Source organism: Cryptomeria japonica, chromosome 8 (genome assembly GCF_030272615.1).
Source record: "Cryptomeria japonica chromosome 8, Sugi_1.0, whole genome shotgun sequence".
Lineage (NCBI taxonomy): Eukaryota > Viridiplantae > Streptophyta > Pinopsida > Cupressales > Cupressaceae > Cryptomeria > Cryptomeria japonica.
Genome location: NC_081412.1, coordinates 139,424,568 through 139,451,133, shown reverse-complemented (window position 1 = coordinate 139,451,133; position 26,566 = coordinate 139,424,568).

Sequence of the window (26,566 nt, the reverse complement as noted above, 5' to 3'; positions counted from 1 at the left end):
ATCTCTACATCTGTCACCTCATATGGTAATTAGGGAATCAAAGAGGTTTGTGGTTCAATTGCTTCCATAAGTATGAGGTCTTTGTCGACTAGGAAGACAATTGTATCTATTTACTTCTGAACCATACCATAGGAGATTCTATTTGTATCTTGCATCTTCTGTTGAAATGATTTAAGGAATCCCTAGTATGTTGCGGCATATGAGGTAGCATCCTTGAAGTGTTGAACGTTATTCCAAGTTTGTGTGGCAATTGGCCTAGTAGTATCTCACACTTTCCTCATAAATGCTAGTAGTTCATTCATAAAATAAAACGCTAAACATATTATCAATGTACTAAACCGAAATTGATAATGAGACTCTTTGGTGTGTTCCAAATAATCTAATATCTCTTGACGTAAGACTTCATAGAGGTCGATATTTTACCTACACCATTTGATATGTCATGCGAGTGGAAGTTGTGGTGACAGAAGCCTCCCTGATGGTGTAATACACTTTATATGCAATGCCCATGGTGACATACTTCACGACATGGTTTGTGATTTTGGTGACATCCACACGCCTTAATGTTATAGGAGACATTAAGGAGGGTAATAAGTCTCCAATTTTAATGAGGGTTATATCTCCCTTTGTATGTTGAAGCTTAATAATTCATTTGTTGATTTCATTGTCTAAGGAACCTTTATCAAATGATTCATTATACACAAACCAAAGATCTTGACTAATCCAACTCACATTTTTTCTTGTATAGCTTTGTACATAGACCATCAATATTGTTGGCAATTAACACTCATCCGGTGATTTCAGATGACTTCCGGTAGTTGCATATTTGTCTAGGGTTGTCATTGATGTCAACTCTTCTTGGTGATTTGATTCGACAGTCATGATTCATCTTATCCGGAAGATGGAGGTAGTCAGTAAAACAGGGTATTTCGGTAATGTTTTGATTCAGAATGATTTCCGATGATTGTAGTGTTTTTGGTGATTGTTTTGGTGATCTCGATGATCGGGAAGACCCTTAGGAAGTGTGTGATTATAATCTTTTGGTTTGGTGCTATTTTTTGTTCAAGATTGAAGCCGACTTGGAGCTACACGTTACACTTCTTGAAGCCAACTTGAAGGAGATTGTTTTTGTGTTAAGACCAGATATATAAGATCAATTTGGCGATTGATTTTCGGTATGTTAGTAGTGTGGTGATCACTTTTGGTGCGATTGAGCGCTGTTTCACATGCACATTCAATCCGGTAGCTGACATAGACAGAGACAGGGTATTTGCAGAGTGAAGGCAGTCAGAAATTCAGTGCTTAATCAGAACTCATTATTGCATTATGAGATTCTACTTGAGAGTTCATTTCCTTGTATTTCCTCGACATTGTAATCAAATTGTAAGTCAGTGAGACTTCCTTGAAGGTTGTAGCCTTCCGGGCAATTGTAATTGAGCAATGAGCTCTAGGTAGTGAGCCTGAATGCAAGTGCATTCCCCATCTATTTAATATTTATGTACTCCTAGCCATAGTATATGAATTTTGTGGGTTCCAGCCCCTCCGTGGTTTTTCCATTTCCAAGTTTCCACGTAAAATTTTTAGTGTTATGTATTTGTGTATTCTTTGTGGCATGTTTATCTTCTTTTCTGCTATTCATTACTAGCTAGTGGATAAAGAATAAGTTTGTGGATTTAAATTCTGGTAGATCATTGATTCACCCCCCCTCTTAGTGATCCCTGATTCTAACAATTGGTATCAAAGCCTAGTTCATCCAAGGAAGCTTAGCCGCTTGGGGAAGATCTGGGAGATTAATTCAATGAATTCCGGTTTTCAGAGACAACTCAATGTGGCACTTGAGGATCTTGATGCGGCTAGAAGTGAGGTCTGTACCTTGAAGAAGATCTTGAATGCCGCTGATGAATTCATTAGTGAGCTAAAGGATCAAGCAAGTATCTGTAGAGAAAAGAGGAAGGAATTAATGGAGAAGTTGAAGGAGAAAGAAGATCAGATCATGGAATACCAAGACAAATTTGATGAGGTTAACAAGCTTGAGAGAGAAAATATTGCTTTGAAGAAGGAGATGCAATCCATTGCGATGAGACTGACTAAGGAGATTAAGGACCGAAAGAAGAATGAAGAGAATGTAACACAATCAATGAAGGAAAGAGCTGATGAATGCTTCACAATTACCTATGAGAATGATTAGATGAAGCTTGAGTTAACACAATCAAAGAATAATGGTCAATAGCTTGAAAGACATATTTCTAGCTTGAGGGATGAACTTGCTACTACCAATGAATACAAAGACAAATTCAAAGCTAGTTGAACAAGGCTTGATGAGATGCTGGAAAGTCAGAGACATGGAAAGGATATGCGAGGCCTAGGATTTGAGAAAGGCGAATCCTCTGGATATGGATAAGGCAATGCAAAACCTGATCAGAAGAAGAGAAAGAATCCTCCAGTAAGACAACCTAATGCTCATAAATTCAATGATATATGTTTTACTTCCAACAAGTTTGGTCATATGGCGAGTCAATGTAGAAGTAGGATGAATAGTGGAATGATGAACAATAACAATATGATGAACACCATGAATAATGTTCCTACAACTACCTTTATTGGTTAATGTTTCATATGCAATAATTTGGGACACAAGTCAAATGTGTGTAGAGTAGTAATGAATAACTTTCAGAATAAAATATGCTATGCTTGTGGAATGTTTGGACATATTTCTAAACAATGCAGGACAAGACAAAATCAGATGAACTTCAAACCCATGAAGAATAATGTTGTTTGTCGAGCATGCAACAAAACCGGTCATATTGCAAAATTCTACAGAAGAAAAAACAGTGCTCTAGTTGACAAGAACAAATCAGATGAAAAGGGAAAGGCAAAAGTAGATGAGATCAGAGATCAACATAAGAAGATGTGGGTAAGGAAGGATGAATCTAAGGCAGATAATGGATCTGTACTTGAATCCAGTGCAAAATATTCATCCGGTATCTAGGGCTTTTGACCTTAGGGGGAGGCAAACCAATGAAAATATTGCAGTACCCCTTGATGAGATCTGTAGTTGATGGATTACAGATGATAGAAATTGAGATTTAGTTGATATTTGAAATTCAAATGGCTAATTTCGGCATCCGATAGTGAAACAGGGCATCCAGTTGAATATTTGAGGTGCATTTATTTCAAAGTAAAATTAGGGTTTTCAAAGTTAAAAGGGCAAATACGAGAATCATTCTTCACTTTACGAATAGTGTTTTTAGGCTGAAGAACAAGGCAATCAAAATTTCTAGGCGATCAGAGAACAAAAGCGATTGGTGAGCGGTCTAGGGAATCCGTCAGTTGGTTGAGGTATTTTTCGAAGAATATTTTTCTGAGTTTGATTTTCTGAGAATTTGAAATCGCATCTTCATCCTCCATTGCTACTCCACTGGTTGTTGAAGTCAAGGACAAGACCCATCCTGTATTCAAAACACCCTTACAAATCCATGGAAGTTGACCCGGTTGGAGGTTTTTCTTTCATTCCTCACGGTGTATTGCATGTTGATGATGTTCGAGCCTACATTCACTATGAAATTGAGGAAACCGGCTTTGAGGACATCTTGAACTTGTATACAGACAACATCATGGATGAGATCGAAAATCCCAAGATGGAATTTGTGTAGTTGCAAAGAAAGGGTTTCACACAATTTGTAAACTTTCCAATGTTCGATGAGAAGGAATGGGTAAGGTAGGTGTTAAGTAGGATCCATGCTGATTTCATGTGACTTGACCAACTATACAAGATCATTGCTGGTGCGATTAGGGTAGTATCCTATTTAAACCAAACTAGTGAAAAGCCAAGGTTGCGAAAGGTAACAAACCCTACCGTGAACAAACTAACCAGTGCAGAGTTTGACGGGCGATCAATGAAGATCAAAACAATAAAAGAGGATGATGTTAAATTTGCTGCAATGGTAATTGGCTACAACGTGTATTAGTCTAATAGACTGAATTTTGTATTTGACACTGCTATCCATGCAACCTACAAAATGGTCAAAAAAGATGGTCATTATGACCTGTGCAGTGTGCTATTGGAGGAGTTAATGATAAATTTGAAGAAAATCAAGCAAGATAAAGAGTATGTCTTTAAATTTGGTTATTTGATTATCTGTTTGGCGCTCTATTTCATGAATTAGGTCCTTGGAACCAACAAAGTACAATGGGATTTTGACAGACCGGTGGTTCAACAGATAAAGCAGGGGCTTGACAGACTTGGTAACAAGGATAATAGAATGCTGCTTTCTGGCCTTTCTTCAAGACCTTTCAGGACAAAATGAAACAAAGAGTCGGAATCCCCAAAGAAATTGTAAAGAAATATGAGGGGACAATCTGGTTTATGGTAAACAAGGATGAATGTCTTATGGAAGTAGTTCAACCCCAGACAATATGGATAATGCCTATGGGGTATGAGGTCGATGAAGCTACCTTGGATGCCTACGCACAACACTTGCTAAATGCTCTGATGGACACCAAGGAGGAAAGGTTCGAAATGTGCAAGGAGAAATCAATGGAGTTGCACTCCAAGTTCTCCGAACCGGCAAGGAAGAGGAAGGTTGCAAAGATTGTAGAAGACATTCTTGTCGAAGAAAGACATCCTCGAGAGAAAGTCAGAGCTGCTAGAGTTGCTAGGGATGCAATTGAGAAAGCAGAGAAACAAAAGACTGCACCTGCTCCCGTTAAGGTGAAGGTGATAGGACCTTCTCCTACTCTGGTAAAGACAACTCGTGCTGAAACAGAATGCTCCGGTGCATCCAAGGGGAAAAGTGTTCTGAGGAAGAAGTAGAAAAATCAAAGAGAAAATGTAGCAGTCTCTCCGATGGAATCTGAGATTGAATCACATACAAAGGTAAGTGCACAAAAATGGTGGTCAAAAAGGGGGGTATAAGTGGACACTTTTTTTCTTCTGAAATCAGGTGAACCTGAACATGGAGGCAAAATTTGAAAGTCATCCACTCAAGATATGAAGATAATCAAATAACAAATATTGTAGTACTCTAAATCTAGTTTCCAAACTACTAAATTTTTTCAAAATTGGATAATATTAAGGGGTTCAAATCCTTCGTGCACAAAAAATAGACCCTGATTTTTTTCTAAAAAACATAACATAGTGTCTAACGTGTGCATCAAAAAAGTCATAGTTAGATTTAGTATTTTGACAAATCCTTTTGCAGAAGATAGTTAAGAGTGAGCACTAGAACATGTGTATTTTTTTGTAATTTTTTGTTGAGTATTTTTTTTTAATGATTTTTCCTATCGAGCACATCCTGAAAAATTAGGTATCTGTTTGTGCGTGAAGCATAAGTTGCACTAAACAGATCAAATATATATATATATATATATATATATATATATATATATATATATATATATATATTTTAATTGTAAAGAATCAAGTGCACTACAATAATATATAAAGTTTTTAAAATTTGGATAAGTATATCAAAATTTATCAAGAAAATGGTGCACCTATGTCTGTGAGAACTATGGAGACACCGGTAAAAGAAATTCAATAATAATATGTTACTGTTGTTCAAATTTTAAAACAATTATATGGTTAGAAAGCTCAAAAGATGGGTGAAAATTTTAGAAATACCCACTTGATGAAGTGTAAACCTGATGATGACAAAGTTGATAAAATAAAACACGTCAAAAATGAGGGAAATGGAGGGAAATCAAACTTTCAAACCGTAGCTTTGTCATCCAGGCCTATTTCCAAGCCTAAACAGTCAAAAGCGCCTATGGGGTACTTATGGTATAAAAAGCGCGCATGGGGTACTTATGGTGTAAGAAGCGTGTATGCACTATGTTTACTATAAACAACGCGTATGTGTTATGTTTACTATAAATAACACGTATGCGCTACGTTTGTTTAAATTTTGGGTGTGTGTATAATATGATATTGTATATATAATATGTGTATATACATATAATATATAATATTTATATATATGTATATAATAATATATAATATATTAAGTATATATACACACATATAAGTGTATCGTCCCCCCCTCTCAAGCACGTACAAGGTGTCTCTCTCTCTCTCTCTCCATACCCATCCCTCTCTCTCATATTCTTTCCCTCCCTCCCTCCATACCCCACTGCAACTGTGTCTGCACTTCTATAAAAGTAAGTGAATTTATTTCTTGTTTGCAACTTCCTCTTTGATTTTTATTATGTATGCTCTCCCAAGAAAATTGACTGATGGATTTGTGTGTGTATATTGAATAGGAGGAAGAAGGGCCTGAAATTGAACCACAGGTGCATTACCGTGACAAACAAGGAAACATGTAGCAATATTCTTCTTGAATGTGTTTTTAATGAGAAGAGCAGATATGGAAAATAGTGTCAACAAAGCAAAATGATGAGTCAAAGTACCTGCAATATGTTTTTCAAAAGGAAACAACCAGTAGGAAGAGAAAGAGGGAGAGTAACACAGATGATGTCCTGGAGAATGATAGCGGTGGGTATGCAAGAGTTCCCATGTTCTTACACAACGCCTGTCACCTAAATAAATGAAAGTTTGTTGTAAGCATGGCAGTGGTAGTATATGATGATCATCACTTGTCAAAAGGCTTGGAAGGGTACATACCCATGAAAGAAATCAAGTGTGTAATTCCTATAGTCATAATCAAGATCAGTCCTATAACCTTGCAAATTTAATATCATCATATGTTTTAGAAAGGCAATACTCTTAGGGTTAGGTCAAGCTCTTACACTTGCTTTTTAGCGAAGCCTCATTGTTTGTTCGCTTGGAGTCTCTTTTATGCTGACAATGGTCTAACTTAGATATATCAAAAGTAAACTACCGATGTTCTATTGTATGATGTTCTATTCATAACTTTAAATAATATATCATTTTATTAGCCCACCATGTGACCCCTTAGGTGTCATTAGAGGTCATATTGTTTCCTAAGAGGACACATGGTGTCCTGTGACCCCTTAGGACACCATATGACCCCTTAAGAAACCATACAGCCCATAACAACACCATATGGTGTCCTAAGGGGTCATAGGATGCCATATGACCCCTCGAGATACCATACGACCCATAAAAACACCATATGGTGTTCTAAAGGGTCATATGGTGTTCTATGACATCTTAGGACACTATTTGGTGTCATTATAGATCCTATGGTGTGCTAAGGGATCATATAGTGTCATATGATCCTTTAGGACACTCTATGACCCCTTAGATGTTGTTAGGGGTCATATTGTGTTCTAAGGGTCATATAGTGTCCTATGACCCCTTACAACACCGTATGGTGTCATTATGTGTCTTATGACCCCTTAGGACACCATATGGTGTCGTTAGGGGTCATATGGTGTCCTAAGGGATCATATGGTCTCCAATGATCCCTTAGGACACCATTTGACCCCTTAGGACTCCATATGGTGCAGTTATGGTCTCTCTCTCTCTCTCTCTCTCTCTCTCTCTCTCTCTCTCTCTCTTCCTCTCCCTCCCCCCTCCTTCTTCTCTCCCTCTCTCCCACCTTCCCTCTCTCTCTCTCTTCCTCTCCTCTCTCTCTCCCCCCCTCTCTCTCTCTCTCTCTCTCTCTCTCTCTCTTTCTCCCCTTCTCCCTTCCTCCATACCCATTCTTCTCTCCCTCTCCCTCCCTCCCCCCCTCTCTCTCTCCCTCTCTCCCTCTCCCTCCTTCCATCCCTCCCCCCTCTCTCTCTCCCTCTCCCTTCCTCCATACCCCCACCTCTCTCCCTCCCTCCCCACCTCTCTCTCTCCCCCTCCCTCTCTCCCCCTCCTTCTTCTGTCCCTCTGTCCCTCTCCCTCCTTCCCTCCCTCCACCCTCTCTCTCTCTCTCTCCCTCTCTTCCTCTCTCCCTCTCCCTCCTTCCTTCTCTCTCTCTCTCTCTCTCTCTCTCTCTCTCTCTCTCTCTCTCTCTCCCTCCTCCCTTCCACCCCCCTCCTCTCTCCCTCCTCCCTCCTCTCTCCCTACCCCCTACTCTCCCCCTATCTCCCTATCTCCCTCTCCCTTCCTCCATACCCCTTCTTCTCTCCTCCCTCCCCCCTCTCTCTCTCCCTCCGCCTCCTCTCTCTCTCTCTCTCTCTCTCTCTCTCTCTCTCCCTCTCTCCCTCTCTCCCCTTCTCCCTTCCTCCATACCCCTTCTTATCTCCCTCCCTCCCCCATCCCCCCCTCTCTCTCCCTCTCCCCCCTTCCCTCTCTCTCTCTCTCTCTCTCTCTCTCTCTCTCTCTCTCTCTCTTTTCCTCTCCCTCCCCCTCCTTCTTCTCTCCCTCCCACCCCTCCTTCTCTCTCCCCCCCCACTCTCCCCTCTCTCTCTCTCCCTCCCTTTTTCTCCACATTTTTTCTACTACAAATAGCACGTACGAGGCACTAAACCTATTAGTTCACTGTCTTTCCATAATATTTTAAAGGCGTAGGAGCGCGTACATGGTACTTATTACTTGTAAGTGCGTATGGGGTGCTGAGCCTATTAGTTCGCTACCTTGCCATAACGTTTTTTAGGCCTAGGAGCGCATACACACCACTTATTAGTACATAATGAAAAAAATACCGTTGTGCTTGCCAACATTTTATGGACTAACAACGTGCACATGGTTATTAATATAGTGCGTACGAGGTACTTAGACATATTTTTAGTTGCCCAAGAGCCTCAATGGCCTCAAAAGAAGTTTTTGAGGTCGTTGAAGGCCCCACTGCAACTGTGTCTGCACTTATATCACTGTTTTATACATAGAAGTAAGTGAATTTTTTTTTGCATGATTTCAAATGATTGAATTGTTGTTCTTATTAGTTTTGTCAATATTATTGTGATTGTTTAATAGTTTGATTCAAAAAAATAATGATAAGATGCATATTTATGGTTATTTGTTTGTTTATGAACTTTGGTTTACATATATATATATATATATATATATATATATATATAATATAATTCTATTTAGGACAACCAATATCAACCATGGGAAAGAACAAGCGAGGAACGATGGAACAACGAGAGGCTGAAAATAAAAGACAAAGGCATCATATGAAAAAATTATGTGACATAAGAACAATGGGAGAAGAAGGTATGTCATCCTCAACATCTCAATTCAATTTACCAAACTGACATAATACACCTAATGCAATTGAAGAAGAGACATTTGATTTACTGTATGAACCTAATGCAATTGAAGAAGATACCACATTGAATAGTCAATTAAATGATGAACATAGACCTTCTCTATGTGATGAATTAAATGTACATAATGCACCGATGTTAACACCTTCTAGAATCATTCGTAGGAAATCAAAGTATCTAATTGACATTGATGAGAATATATTGAAGCCAATGCTCGATAAAATGAATGAACGAACTTGTAGGAGAATGGCTAAAAGAATATGGCAAAACTATTTTGAAAACTTAAATCAAACCGCAAGATGTCAATTAATTTTTGAAATGATTAAAAATTTGAATTTTAGATAGACAATGAAAATCCTAGGCCTAAGATCATCTGAAAGTAACAATGAAAGAACTATTGTGAGAAATACATTTGATGCATATCAAGCTATTGGTTCAAAATTACATACTAAAGATTCTAATGCTACTCGACGTGTCATTACATCAACCATAATGAGCAAGAAAATAGAAAAAGATCGTTTGATAAGAAAAACAAGTAAGTCATTAAATGTTAGTAGAACAACATTAAGTAAAGCATTAAAGAGGCGGGGAAAAATAGAGAAACCTAACAATAATTCACTTTGGGCATTCTCAGGTAGACTACCGCACAAAGACAAGGTTGTTGTTGATGCACTAAAAACATTAATTGAAATATTTTGGCATGACAACACAATAGTTTCTCCCAACCAAAGAGATGTTGTTAGAAGACGAATTGGGTCTTCAAATCGTGAGCCACATACCAAACACTACTTGGATATGACTTAAAGTAAATTTTTTGAAAGATTCCTTCAAAAGTTTCATCAAATAAGAATTTCTCACATATTTTTTGAAATGGCAAAACCTTTTTATATTAAGATTAATCATGTACGCACCACGTGTTGTTGTAGGATGCATATTGAATTTTCCATGCACTATGATATTTTTCATCATATTTGTTCTACTTTGCACACTAACAATGTTTTACAGGAATGCAATATACAAGCACCTCCTAAGTTGGTAAGATAATTTATTTCAAGTGTGCTATATAATAGACATGATGGTTGCATTTATTATAAGATGCCTTGTTTGGAAGGTTCTTGTGCTATATGTGGTGGTTCGCAATGTTTACCAAGATGCGTATATTTGTAGAGCACACATGAAATTGGTACGAAACTAGTTTCTTTCAGAAAATACAAGATAGTCACATATGGAGTTAAAGATGGAAAAGATTTGAAGAGATGTGAGCTAGTGAAAAATGATATATGTGTAGCTGAATTTATGAAAATGTTTCAAGAGAAACTAGTTTATGAGTACATAATGCATACACATAGAGCTTGATGGTTAGATGAGAAATTCAAGTTATGTAAGGACACATTTCCTCTTGGCACCATTGTCTCTGTTGTTGATTTCGCTGAAAATTATACACTACAACCTAAAAATGAAGTGCAATATATGTATTATCATTCTACACAAGTTTCTATTTTTATACACATAGCATTCATGCATGCAGATGATAGCACAGAGGAGGATAGAAAGGTTGTAAGAGAGTATCTCTTCTACATAAGTGATGGTTGTACTCATTCATCGGAGTTTGTACAAAGATGCTTTAAAGTTTTCTATGATAGTTTAAGGGAAAGGAACATACAATACAACTGACACTTAATATGGTCAAATAATTGCACCGCACAATTCAAGAATGCAAGGATGTTTTATTGGTTGACAAGGATGCATATGACAAGAGGTGTACAAGATTTTTGGAATTTTACTGAGGCTGGACATGGTAAGGGAGAGTACAATGGTGCAGGAGTATGTGTAAAAAGAGCCCTAGCTAGAGAAGAATTGAAGTACGAAGGTGGTGCTGATTTGATAGATGCATAAACAATTGTGCGATGGTGTAAGTCTATGATGGGTCCAGGTAATCCAGGTACGTCAATGGTTCATAGATATTTTTGGTTGATCACTGAATCTAACATTGAAAACTATCTAGATTGTTGTACAGTTGCAGGATCAAGTGACATGCTCTCATTTATGAGTTCAAATTCAAGTTCACTGGTAATTTATATGAGACAGATGGTATGTTTTTTCTCTTCATGCATGTATTGGTTGTGGGAAGAATGTGAAACACAAGAGTGGGTTGACAAATGGTCTTGTAGACCGTTGGTTCCCTTTGGTACATATCAAATTCCCAAAGCACTACAATTGAGCCAGATGGAGACATCAATGGATTTTGACCATGTATCCAACCTAGTGGATTTAGGTGTTTTTTTGAGTTAATTTTTTTTCAAGTATTCTTTTTGGCTCATTTTGTTGTACGTCATACTTTATTTCTGGTATTAATTAACACTTTATAAAATGCAGGTCATGTGTATGTAGTTGTTGTAGAAGAGAACAATGAAGAAGGAACACATTACTATTTGTGTCGTTGTGTTGAGCCAAAAAGAAAATTGACAACCACAATCATTGGCAGAGAGGGTATTGAGTACCCAATAGGGTTTGTTGTCATGACAGGAACATGGCATAGGATATACCCTATCAATAATTCTGATGTTTGGTTGTTCGAGGACTTTAAAACACACAGATTATTCTTCATTTCTCTAACCTTGTTGTTGCAACAAATATTCATTTGATGAAGTGTTGTGGTAGACCTCATAACAAGATTTTATGGAAAGTTCGTGAATCTGACCATGAGGCAATACTTGACACAATACGGGTTAGAGCCGATCCTGAAGGCTCACTTGATTGATTCTACGGTTCAAAGTAGAATGATTTTGATAATTTTGTATAAATCATCAACGAATTGTTCTATATTCATTTTTTGTATATATAAATGCCCATGAGTTGATTTTTACATGTTTAGGGGCATAATTTTGTATATTTAAATGACAATGAGCTGATTTGTACATATGTAGATGCCAAATTTTGTATATTAAAATGGGGATGAGCTGAATTGCACATATTGTAATGCCAAATTTTGTATAAAATCCCATGAGATGATTTGTACGACATTTTTTTGTATAATCAAATAGCCAAGAGCTGATTTGACCATATTTAGAGGCAAATTTTTGAATAATATGTGACAATGTTTTGTGACTATTTTTTGTGTCAATGTTTTGTGACTATGTTTTGAGTATATGTGATGTGATAAGGTCAATAATGAGCATTATTGATTCTTGTATAATCATGGAGAATTATTTGAGTCATTATCGGGTCATAGGGGTCATAGATTGAGACTAGATACAATTTGAGCAAAAAATGTCATTATTGTCAAAAACGTTGTCAAACAACTTTTACATTGCGCTGGTAGGGTACGACTCTCGACATTCCAACACTTTGGGATGCACGAGAGGGGCATGCACAGAGTAAAATTGCCCACCTGGATGTGCTCATGACGTCGGTTTGTGCACACGACAAATCAAATCAATTCTAGCGAATCCTGCAACTTTGCATTGCATGCAATTGACAGTTTTTGCAGCCGGTGAAAAAATGCTACCAATTGAAAATGGCTCCGAGTCGTTAAAAGCTGAGATAGGCCATTGTAGAGGAGGCTCACGTGACCCACAGGTTCAAGCAAATTGATCATATGTGTCCTGGATTGGAAGGAACAGTCCGTCAAAATTTGACAATTTTTTGGACTTAGGGCACTTGAGAGATCGCACCGGCAGGGTATGACTCTCAACATTCTGACGCTTTGGAATGCACGACAGGGGCATGCCTAGCGTAAACCTGTCCACCTGGATATTCTTGTGATGTCGGTTTGTGTACACGATGAACCGAATCAATTCTAGCCAATCTTGCAACTTTACATTGCATGCAACTGACGATTTTTGCAGTAGGAGAAAAAATGCTACCAATATAAAATGGCTTCGAGTCGTCAAAAACTGAGATAGGCCATTGTAGAGGAGCCTCATGCGATCCCATAGGTTCAAACGGATCGATTATATGTGTCCTGGATTAGAAGAAACAATCCGTCAAAGTTTGACAATTTTTTGGACTCAGGGAACCTTAGAGATCACACTGGTAGGGTATGACTCTCGATGTTCCGACGCTTTGGGATGCAAGATAGGGGCATGCCTAGCATAAAATTTCCCACCCAGACACACTCGTGACATTAGTTTGTGCACACGATGAACCAAATCAATTCTAGCCAATCCTGCAACTTTGGAGCAGGTAAATAAATGCTACCAATTGAAAATGGCTCCAATTCGTAAAAAACCGAGATAGGCCATTGTGGAGGAGACTCACACGACACCATAGGTTCAAATGGATTGATCATATGTGTCTTGGATTGGAAGAAACAGTTCGTCAAATTTTGACAATTTCTTGGACTCAGGGCACTTGAGAGATCGCATTGGTAGGGTATGACTCTCGACGTCCAGACGCTTTGGGATGCACGATAGAGGCATGCCTAGCATAAAATTTCCCACATGTACGCGCTTGTGATGTTGTTTTGTGTACGCGACAAACCGAATCAATTCTAGCCAATCCTGCAACTTTGCATTGCTTGCAATTGACGATTTTTGCAGCAGGTGAAAAAATGCTACCAATTGAAAATGGCTCCGAGTCGTCAAATATGGAGATAGGCCATTGTAGAGGAGCCTCACGCAACCCCACATGTTCAAACAAATCGATCATATGTGTCCTGGATTGGAAGAAACAATATGTCAAAGTTTGACAATTTTTTGGACTTAGGGCACGACACTTGAGAGATCGTGCTGGTAGGGTATGACTCTCGATGTTCTGACATTTTGGGATGCCTGACATGAGCATGCCTAGTGTAAAACTACCCACCCAAACGTGCTCGTGACATCGGTTTGTGCACACAACAATCAAAATTTGACCATTGCGAGCGTGAGGGTGCTCTTGCACCAAACACATTGTTGTTTATATTCATATTGTCGATTTTTGTTGTTTATATTCATATTGTTGATTACATGCAAATATTCATTTAAATTTATAAAAGGGCATCCACCAAATACAGTGAATACACAATAATGAACTGAATACAAGGAGTTTTGTAGGGTTAATTCAACATTTTAGAAATTTTATCAAATCATATTCCATGATTGCAATATTTTATATCATATATTTTTGTTGTTCATATTCATATTGTTGATTACATAGGCAAATGATCAATTAAATCTATAAAATGATAGCCATGAAATACAACGAATACAAAATAATGAACTTAGTACACATTTATTGGATCGAATATCAACACACACACACACACACACACACATATATATATATATATATATATATATATATATATATATATATATATATATATATATATATATATATATATATATATATATATATATATATAAGTCATGTCTGCCAAGTCAATACAAGTATTACAAAAATGTGGCATATGCCATGTCCAAATCGATATACAATAAAAATGTAGAATATATCTACATGTATTGGTCATTCTATGACCAAAACTAACACTATATGATCATAAACTTGTGGTGGATCATCAAAATCAAGCCTCTTCGATGCATTACACGACTCTGTAGATGGATGCAAAACCACAATTCAAAAGCCAAGTTAGAATTCTTTTGTAGAAAATAGTTCACAATTAACAACATAACTATAATTCCTTTGCAATTGAAATGTAGATTACCTCATCGGCTGATCTAGGAGCTAATATCTTCGCTCTCCTCTCCTTGTCACTATTAGGAGTTTTCTTAAAGACATACTTAAAAGGATCCATGTTATGGCCATACCGCGAAGGGGTCTATTGTAGATTAAATGTATAATTGGTACAATGTACTAACATAAATATATCAAAAACACTTAAAAGATATAATATAGAGAACAATGACATACCCATGCTTGAGATGCTTCTCCAATGGACTGAGGATGGCTCACCATCGATGGAGAAACTGTCGCTATTACCTATATAAAAAATGATCAAATATTAAATACAATTAATATAATAATAAGTATTGTAGAATAAAAACAATTAATGTAATATATCAAACAAAAGTGTACCAGATCCTGAGATACTTCTCCAGTGCACGGAGAAGGGCTCGCCATTGATGAAACAACTATGGATATTTTCTGTATGAAAAAAATATAAGATTATAATATATCACAAGTTAACATGTGATATATAATCATGAAATCAAGAAAATAAAGTAGGGATACATACCTCCACCCTCTCTTGATCTACGGGCGAATAAGGTGCATTCAACAAATCCACATAGCTCAATGGCCATTGTACATGTAAAATAGACAAAAAACACTAATAGATCTACAAACTCCAACTAATACTTGATTTCAACATTTTCAAACAATTGTACAACTAAAAATATGTTCAATTACCTTCTTCCCACGTTTTGGCATCTTCGAGGAATTCTTTTTCTTCGGACAAGGCCTAGATGCGAGGGGGTACCCTAAAAAAATAAAATTAACATGAGATATTAATACATATGATATATTAAACATAATTTTAAAAATCTAAAATGAAATGACTTGCATATTCCATCAAAACAATACATAAAAAGGGTTGTACAAAATATGATACCGTATAGCCTTGTAGGCCAAAATCAATCGCTGAGAGCGTGATGTCATCAATCTGGGACATTTGGTCTCCTATCAACACCTACAAATCAAAAATTGGACCAAGAATTAAATATAGTTAGTATATCTTGTATTCTTTTTCAATTCAAAGTGTACTATTCTATTTTAACATGTTACAAAATTTATACCTCAAGCATTGAAGTTGCAGCTGTAGTAACTGGGGGAGGAGTATGGGATACCGTTGCTGCATCCTGAAATGCATATTATTTGTCTCAATTTAAATCGATGTATAAATGAAAATTCATTTATGTAATTACAAATTAAAGTGACTGATAAATAAAATGCTATGAATTCAAATCAACACATATGTGTCTGTCGCTGATGGGCAAACACCATTTCCATCAACTCATCTGTTAGCGCAAAATCGTCAGCCGTGCGGGCCTGACATCTACTCCCACAAATCGTGCATGGATGAGATGTGGATCCATCTGCACTGACCGCATCATCTATCCCCGAGCAACTGACACACATATGCTGAATGGGATCTCTGTTGCCACCTGGAGCAACTAATGGCTCATCATCCAGTACAATAGGGTGTGCTAACGATGTCCCATGCTGGATGATGACACCAATCAATGCTATGGCCGCCTGAAAAGTTTGTAGCTCTATTGACTCTTTCAACTCTACTGAGACAACCTGATGCACCTTGGGTTTGGGTGCTAGGGGCGATGACTCTCCGGGGCTAATCGCCTACGGGCTCCAAGTCTATCTTGGAAAGAGCCGCCACCTCTACCATGGAACTCTCTCATGTCAAAATAGTTTGGCTGCACATTGAGCACAAACTCACAGTATACTTTTCTCAAAAAATACAATGGCACCTCATAATTATTACAAGGTGGATCATCAAAGACCATCCACCACCTCTACCAAAAAAGATTCTTCATTTGCACATTGGTACACCAATGTATGAGAAATCTCTTTGCATTAAGAGGTAACGACTGACCAATTTTAGGATCAACAAAAATGGCACATATTTCTTGTTTACTAATATTTTTGTTTTTGACTCTCTTGTATGATAACCCATTAGCATAGAATTGACGACACCTATCCCTAAAGTTTACCCATTTGGTAATTTGTGTGGAAACAACTATGGCACCACTAGCTAATGTTTCTAGGCTAGTGGCGAGGGATTTATGATGCTCAAGTTCGAATGTTTTCAATTTATCAATCAATCTATTGATTTTAGATGTATTTTTCCCTAACTGATTAATTAATTGCTCCTGTGTTTTAGGTGTGCAGGTCAAAAGGAGGAATTGAGGGTGTATCTTGTGTGTTTTCAGGAGGTGCATTTTGTTGTTCTTGTTGTGGATTAGAAGAATCTGGTTTTTGAAACAAAAAATGAAAAAATCTAATCAAAATTAATGAAATGAAATTCAAAACGTAAATCTGGATTAGAAGAATCTGATTTTTTTGGGTGGTGTCCACTTTTCTGACCACCATCTTTGTGCATATACCCACAAGCATTCCCAAGGCACCAAAGAAAGGAGAATTTGCTAGAGTCATCTGGAAACTCCAATCCAGTGGTGAGAAGAAAGGGGAAAGGAGAAGAAGGTTGCATCAGACCCTACCAGGAGGCCTACAAGAGGAAGGTAGGTCAAGAGTCAACCAAAGTCTGATGATCAAAAAGGTAAATCTGAATTTGTTCTCTCATTGACAACAAATCAATTAATGGATGAAATAATAGTAGATGGAAATTTGAAGAATGTTAAAGTTTGTTATGTAAATTTTGATGATGGTGACAAGAGAAAGGTAGAGGAAGTAATTTACTTTATTTACATAATTTTAGTAAAACATTGATTGAATTAGAAAAGTTCATTCCAAAGGACTTGTACAGTTTAATTGACGCTAGAAGAATGTATGCAAGCAAAATTGATAGAGAAATGAAGGAAAGAGAGCTTGCAAATTTATGTACATGTATTACTCATAGTGAACTTAATAGGTTAATTGAAGAAGAAAATAAAAAGGAATTTAAAAGTAAGAACCAGATTAACAGATTAATGATAGGGAATGTAGAGGAGGTGAGGAAAGAGACATAGGATATATGGAAAAAGATTATTCAGAATGACCCTCTGTACAAAGATGCACTTAAGCCTTCTTAGTCAGAAATTCCTCCGACAGATGATGTAAATAAAGAGGAGGATACTCAAGATGTTGCAGAGCAACGAGTTCTGGATACTGTCGAAGTTGAGCCTGCAAAATAAAATGACAAATCAACAGTGGCAGAGGATGGTGCACCAAGTGGTGACATTGGTGCATAGGTGGCACCGAAAGAAGTCAAATCTGGACCGGTTGAGGCTATGAAGAGAAAAGAAGAGAAATAGGAAGAACCAGATTGATGCAGTCAAGGTAGGAAAATCCAATGAAGGACAACCCATCCTTGCAACCTAACACAAACACCATGCAAAATATACCGGTAATCGGTAACACAACACTAGATAAAGTAGAAAGAACAACCGATAACATCACAAAATACATAACCTATAAACAGTAATAATGAATCTTATAACAATCTGAAGAATTACATATGCCACATGCTGGATCACAGTCCAGGATACAAACATAAGATCCACAGATCATCCACATATCAAATTGGCCTCCGGAAACAATCTGCCGGTTCAACCCTAATCCGGACCTCAGCCCTTCCGACTTGAGTCCACCGGACCAGAATCTCACCGGTTCTACATCTTCGCTCGATCTCTAAACTCTGTCTTCAATCTTCTCTCTTCTGTCTTCTCAAATGATTCGTAAACTTCTATTTATACCATCCACAAATAATAATAACTTGATCAAGTCGGCCCAAAGACCAACTGGTTCATGAAACGTGCTAATGGTAACATGTCAGCTCAAATCATTAAGAACAACTTCCAATGCACAAAACATCACGTGGTCTTCCAAGAACATCAGACAAGACACAAGAAACATAAATCAACGATCTGCAAGTCACGGGAATCAATCGCAACCCGATCCAACTTCACTCAACACACTGCCAGACTAACCGGTAATAACATATCAATCGGGCCAATACCAAAATTGATATCTCACCGGAATCAAATCCAAATGCGATGAAACTCAAAAATGACAAAGACAACGAACTCAAGGGAATAAATCAAAATCCACAACGCTAAACTCTCAAACATAAAGAAATGCCACGATCTCCAATAAATTCCACTACTAACTGCCCAACTAGTAAGAACCACACCAGTCCTCCTGCATCACACATAGAGGAAAGGGTAAGGCAACATAGACTCCAATACTTGTGGCAATTGACACAACAAAAAGCCAAAACCAAGGGAATTTTCCACAGTTCAACATTAGTTTTGATAAACCCTTCAATCAAATGTCTCTAGCCGAAAGAATGATAGCTATTGATGCTCTTCAGGCACAAGCCAGTCAAGATATGGTGAAATCAAAAAATGACCTAACAAAAAGCTAATTTTGATGTCTATAGATGTTTTGCAGAAGGTGGTTTCCAATGTATAGTTAGATTCAAATAACAACCCCTTTGGTAAATTATTACAATTGATTAATAGTGTAAATACCAATTTTGATTCTTTGGAGAAGACGACTACTCAGAAAGTTTTGGACATGTTTAAAGAAGTTAGAAAACAAACTTTCTTGAAAATGATTGAAGATGACAGGGCAACACTGAATAAAAGATTGCAGACCATTTCTGACACATTGTCAGAAGTCGGTAGATTATACAAATCTTGCCTCATTTTGCCTAAATTTACTATTGAGATTGATAATCAAAAAGGTGTCTGTCAGGGGAAGCTTTCTAGTATTTCTCAATCTTTTGAACCCAATGTAACATTAACCAGAAATATTAAAGGACATATTATAGCCTTGAATGATCAGATCTCAGGGCTTCAAGTAGATAAGGAGAAAGTTTTGAGGAAAGTGGGTGAACTTTGGAACCTAATTGCCATTCAGTTAGATACCATGCTAAGTAATAAAGCGAACTGTATGAAGGAATTGGCCTGACCTGTACCATCAAATTTGAGAGAATTAGAAATTTATGCTACTGTATTTAATGCATTTATCACAGTTTTGGATAACCTGAAGAGCGGGTGGGACACTCACCTGAGATTTTTGAAGACTGTTTATGCTGACCTCTTCAAGTATTTGTAAAATGTTTTTCATCTATATATCAATTTTGGACAACACCCCATCTTTGGCATTGCTGTCAAAGGGGGAGAGATGAGGTGACTATGTACAAACTAATTGTGTATAGAGTGTACAGTTTGGTGATGGATATTTTTGGACTGTTGATCTAAGGGGGAGCATTAGAATTCTTTTATTCTTTCATCTCGTGTACACATTTCAACACTTAGACATTTTTCACAGGTGTTCCCATCAATGCCGAAGGGGGAGATTGTTGGCAGTTGACACTCATCCAGTGATTTTAGATGACTTCCGGTAGTTGCAAATTTTTTTAGGGTTGTAATTGATGACAACTCTTCTTAGTGATTCTATCCGACAGTCATGATTCATCTTATCCGAAAGATGGAGGTAACCGGTAGGTCGTTAATCGGTAAACCAGGGTATTTCAGTAATGTTTTGATCCGGAATGATTTCCGATGATTGTGGTGTTTTTGGTGATTATTTTTGTGATCTCGGTGATTGGGAAGACTCTTAGGAAGCATGTGATTATAATATTTTGGTCCAGTGCTATTTTTTGTTCAAGATTGAAGCCAACTTGGAGCTACATGTTACACTTCTTGAAGGTGACTTGAAGGAGATTATTTTTGTGTTAAGACCGGATATATAAGATCAATTTGGCAATTTATTTTCGGTATGTTAGTGGTGTGGTGATTGAGCATAGTTTCATGTGCACATTCAATTCGGTAGCTGATAGAGACAGAGACATGGTATTTGCAGAGCGAAGACAGTTAGAGATTCAATGCTTAAACAAAACTCATTATTGCATTATGAGATGCTACTTGAGAGTTCATTTCCTTGTATTTCCACATTGTAATCAAATTGTAAGTCAGTGAGACTTCCCTGAAGGTTGTAGCCTTCTGGGCAATTGTAATTGAGCAGTGAGCTCTAGGTAGTGAGCCTGAATGTAAGTGCATTCCCCATATATGTAATATTTATGTACTCTTGACCATAGTATATGATATTGTGGGTTCCAACCCCACCTTGGTTTTTCCCTTTTCGGGTTTCCATGTAAAAAATCTGGTGTTGTAGATTTGTGTATTCTTTGTTGCATGTTTATCTTCTTTTTTGCTATGCATTGCTAACCGGTGGATAAAGAATAAGTTTGTGGATTTAAATTCTGTTAGATCATTGATTCACCCCCCTCTCAGTGATCCCCGATTATAACACAATACTAGGAGAATTATCATTCCCAAATTAGTTAATCACCATTATTATATTTCCTCTTGACTAATATTTGCACTTGAAATTTCAACATCATCCTCAATTGTTTTTTAGAATTACTTTTTAACAAAGATCTTGAACATTTTTGAAATGGAACCAATGCTAGTAGAAATTTGAGGAATGTAGACGAAAGTTTTGTAGTTTAAGGACTTTTGGTACTGTATTATTTAACCCTAGACTTTGTTCTATTGAGGCAACAAGCAATTGTATCCGAACGACATGTAACTTATTGATCAAAATTAGAACATAGATAGCACACATATGAGACTTCAAAAGTATTTATATATATTCATGTCAATTGGTTTGTATGAAATATCCTTCTAACTCCTTATATTTTTTTATACAATCCTTTACATATCATCTTCATCTATATCTTAGCTCTATTCTACATTGATATACATTCACCATTCTACTTGTGAATGGATCTTACAATATATTTATATCTAGATATGAGATGTGACCCTTCCTACATTCGAAAGATCATATTTCAAAGACATAATGCAATGAGATGCAACAAGGTTTCCAGATTTGTATTTGCATCCATTTCCCTACCAAAACAAGGTAAATAAATATCTCATTCCAATGTGTATGTGCCAACATATGAATTATGCAACAAGACCCTCTTGATCATGTATGTATCTAAAAGAAAATTATGTTGCTCATGGGCTAGGATATGGTTCCTATTATGAGTACTACAATGCCCTTATCAACATTGTTGATACTGCTAGTCATACCTCTTCTTCCATTGATAACATGAAGGTAGATGCCATTTTTAGTCCTTATCAATATCTTTCCACCATGAACCTTTTTCATAATAATGCTATATTTATCATCCATCTTGACCTCGATTATCCTAAACTTATCGATTTGGATGAAGAATATTTTCCCTCATTTAACACAGGGATGAAGATACCTCGATGTTAAGATTGTCTCAGGAATTAGTATCATTCTTAGAATATATATTTTTTGGTCGGTAATAATTTATGTTTATATTAATAAGAAAAATTAGAGTATACATTGTTCAAATAAACAACAGTGAAAAAAACTTATACAACACACAACCCGCCAAATCCACCTTTAAACACTACGAAAGGGTAAGTGCACCAAGATGGTGTGCAAAAAGGGGGTATAAGTGGACACTTTTTTTTTCTTTTCTTTCTGAAATCAGGTAAACTTGAACTTGGAAGAGAAAGTTGAGAGCCATCCACTCAAGATATGAAGATAATCAAAGAAAAAGGATTGTAGTACTCTGAATCTAGTTTACAAACTACTAGTTTTTTTCAAAATTGGATAAGATTAAGGGGGCTAAATTCTTCACGCACGAAAAATAGACCCTGATTTTTTGTAAAAAACATAACATAGTGTTTGATGTGCGCATGAAAAAAGTCATAGTTAGATTTCATATTTTGACAAATCCTTTGGCAGAAAGATAGTTAAGAGTGAACACTAGAAGTTGTATATTTTTTGTTGAGTATTTTTCTTTTTATGATTTTTCCAATCGAGCACACCCTGAAAATTAGGTACTTGTTCGTGCGTGAAGCATAACTTGCACCAAAACAATCGAAAATACATTTTTTTTTAAAATTGTAAATAATCAAGTGCACTACAATAATATATAATTTTTTTAAAATTTGGATAAGTAGATTAAAAGTTATTAATAAAATGGTACACGTATGTCTCTGAGAACAATGGAGACATTGGTAAAAGAATTAAATAATAATGTTATTGTTGTTCAATTCTAAAACAAATTCTATGGTTAGAAAGCTCAGAAGATGGGTGAGAATATGGTGACAATTTTAGAAATACGCACTTAATGACTTGTGTAAACCTGATGATGACAAAGTCGAGAAACCAAGTTGATAAAACAAAACACGTTCAAAAGGAGGGAAATAGATGGAAATCAAACTTCCAACCCACAACTTTGTCATCCAGGCTTATTCACAAGCCTAAACAGTCAAAAGCGCATATGGGCTCCCTGTATTATAAACATTATGTACGGGGTAGTTTTAAAACAAAACCGTGTATGAGCTTTTTTTACAACAAGAAGCACGTACGTGGTGTTAAATCTAGAAACAACATGTACGCGCTTGTGCCTGTGTTTACAACGTGGGTGTGTGCATACATATATGTATACATGTATAATATGTAAAGTATGATATTTCATGTATATATGTATATATATATATATATAATATAATGTATATATATATATAATATAATGTATATATATATATAATATATAATATATTATATTATATATTATAATATATAATATATTATATTATATATTATAATATATAATATATTATATTATATATAATATATAATATATAATATAATATGTATATATACAAACACATATGTGTGTATGTATGTGTATGTACGTATATTGATATGTATTGTCTTTTGATATCTTATTGTATTCCTCTCTCTCTCTCTCACTCTCTCTCAGGACCCCACATAACACCTAATGACCTCTTCGGACCATGTATGATATCTCAAGGGGTCAAATGGTGTCTTAAGGGGTCATATGGTGTTGTAACACATGTGTGGATCAATTAGGACCCCACATGACCCCTAATGACATCATGTGACATGTCTTCCTCTCCCCCCATCTCCCTCCATCTCTTCCTCCCCATCTCTCTCTCTCTCCCTCTCCCTCTCCCTCCCTCTCCCTCCCTCCCTCCAGACCCCACATAACACAACACGACCCTTTAGGAGCATGTGATGCCCTAAGGGGTCATACGATATCCCGAGGTAGCAAGATGAACCATTATTACAATATAAAAGGTAGTGCTAGTGTTGCTTACAAAAGTTGACACCTAAAGGGTCATATGGTGTCCTAAGGGGTCACAGGACACCATATGACCCCTTAATACACCATACGACCCATAACAACACCATATGGTGTCTTAAAGGGTGGTAAGACACAATATGACCCCTAAGGACACATTACATGACCCATAACGATACCTAAGGGGTCATATGGTGTCCTAAGGGGTCATAAGACACTGTATGACCCTACATAATACCACATGACCCTTTAGGATCATATGATGTCCTAAGGGGTCATATGGTATCCTAAGGTGGCAAGATGAACCATAATTACAATATAAAAAGCAGTACCAATACTGCTTAAAATAATAACAAACCAACATGCTCCCCCTCTCTCCCTTCCTCCATACCGCATCCCTCTCTCTCTTCTTCTCTCCCTCCCCACTCTTTCTCTCTCCCTACCCCCTTTAGCTCCCTTACTTTATCTCTCTCTCTCTCTCTCTCTCTCTCTCTCTCCTCCCTTTTCCACCCTCTCTCCCCCTCTCCCTCCCTCCCCTTTCCACCCTCTCTCTCTCTCTCTCTCTCTCTCTCTCTCCCTTTTCCATTCTCCCTCTCCCTCCCTCCCTCCCCCCCCCTCTCTCTCTCTCTCTCTCTCTCTCTCCCTTTTTCCACCCTCTCTCTCTCTCCCTTTTCCATTCTCTATCTCCCTCCCTCCCTCTCCCTCTCTCTCCCTCTCTCCCCCTCACCCTCCCTCTCTTTCTCTCTCCCTCTCCCCCTCTCTCTCCTTCTCCCTCTCCCTCTCCCTCCCTCCCTTTTCCTTCACATTTTCTTTACTACAAAAAGCACGTATGGGGTATTGGGACTATTAGTTCGTTGGTCTGCTAAATATTTTAAAGGCCTAACAATGCATACGAGGTATTTATACGTTTAAAGCACGCACGGGGTACTAAAAATATTAACATTGGTCTGCAAACATTATTGGGCCTAATAGCGTGTATGCGGTCATTTTTGTAAAAGAACCCCATACACGCTTTTGTCCCTTTAGGGTCGGGGACAACGAAACTTAGCACGCACAGGGTGATTTGAATTTTTAGTACTGCGATCGCGGTACCTGTTTTTACAAGTTTTTTTAGGCGTGTGTCCACTTTTCTGCACACCATCTTTGTGCACTTACCCAAAACTCGATAAGCAAAACAAACCAGTCTATCAGGCACCATTTCTCCCAAACATCTAACAGAGAAAGAAATTTATCCCCTACAGAGCTGACCAGAAAATAAAAAAAAAACTACTATCTCTCATGTAGATTCTCCTCATCGAACTTAGCTAATATTTTCCGTGCTTCCTCTATGCACGCATGTGGTCGTAGTTCAGGTCCCATCTCCACCCTTTCCATCTCGTGTGCCACATGAAGAGTTTCCTCCACTCACATAAGCCCTGCAAACATCTTGAAGGCTTCCCATCCATGCCATGCCGTTGCTCTACATCTTTCTTTTAATTCATTCTTTGGCCAATACACAAAAGGTATGGGGTTCCCGTGCTCCTCCACGCCTTCAGAAACATCAATTCCAACCCTTGGAATGATCCATTCAAGAACAAACTCCAATCCAACCAAATACTCCTTTGCAATTAGCGAGTAGATTTCCATATTGGTTAGATACCTATGTCTTATATGCACAATATACTCACTCAACATTAAATTTACCGCCTCCAACAACCTGTCATCTTTGTAAAGAAATAACCCTTGTATACGTCTATTTGATGCTTTTCCCACAAAAGGCACAAGTTTCTTCTGCATTTTGAAAGTAAAATTTGCTTCCATTATCACAGATCTACAGTGCCCCCACCTCCAAATCTGAAAACAAGCTCCTCTGCAAATGAGAGCTATAAAACCACTATAACACGATAATAATGTCTCCCCCTCATAATCCTTATTGCGATTTGACTTTCATTCAATCCACTCGTTGAAATCTAGCTTTCATTGCCCCCAAAAACCTGTTTCAACACTACATTTTCATAAATGCTTTGTCAGAATATATCTTGTAACGCATGCTAGAATTCATTCTTCAAATAAACAAAGCTATCAATCAGAAGCACAAGGGAAATCACGAATCCCTATCTAATCAACAAATCTAACAAACTAGACAATGAAATGACACAATCAAAGCAATAGGAATTATGAATGAAATTAATTAAAGCTCCCTATTCCGTGACTGCATATTGCTTCCATTGCTCTTCTCCTCTTCGTGGTATGATGGCTCTTAGATATTGCGCTGGTAACCTGCAAGTGACACAAAGATTCAAAGTTCGTGATTCAGATTAAAGATTGAGGAGGATTGAAAATGGAGATTGGATGCTCAATTTATAGAAAATTGGACGAGATTGATTGAAAGGTGGAACATAATGATCAAGAGGTGTGAACTCAGGTGAGCTCAAATGCAAGTTGATAGTTGAACTGCTGATTGTAGGAGTGAAACTCAAAAGATTGAATAGATTAAAGGAGTCAACTGATTGAGAAAAAGCTGACTGAAGGAAGAAAAAGAATGATTGGTGGAAATAAAGAAGATGACACAGAGAGCTTAATTTAGAAAAAGCTAATTGGAAGATGGAAATAGAAGTTGAAGAGATAAATGATTTAATTAATTAATTGATTGAATTAATTAATTTAGCATGTGCT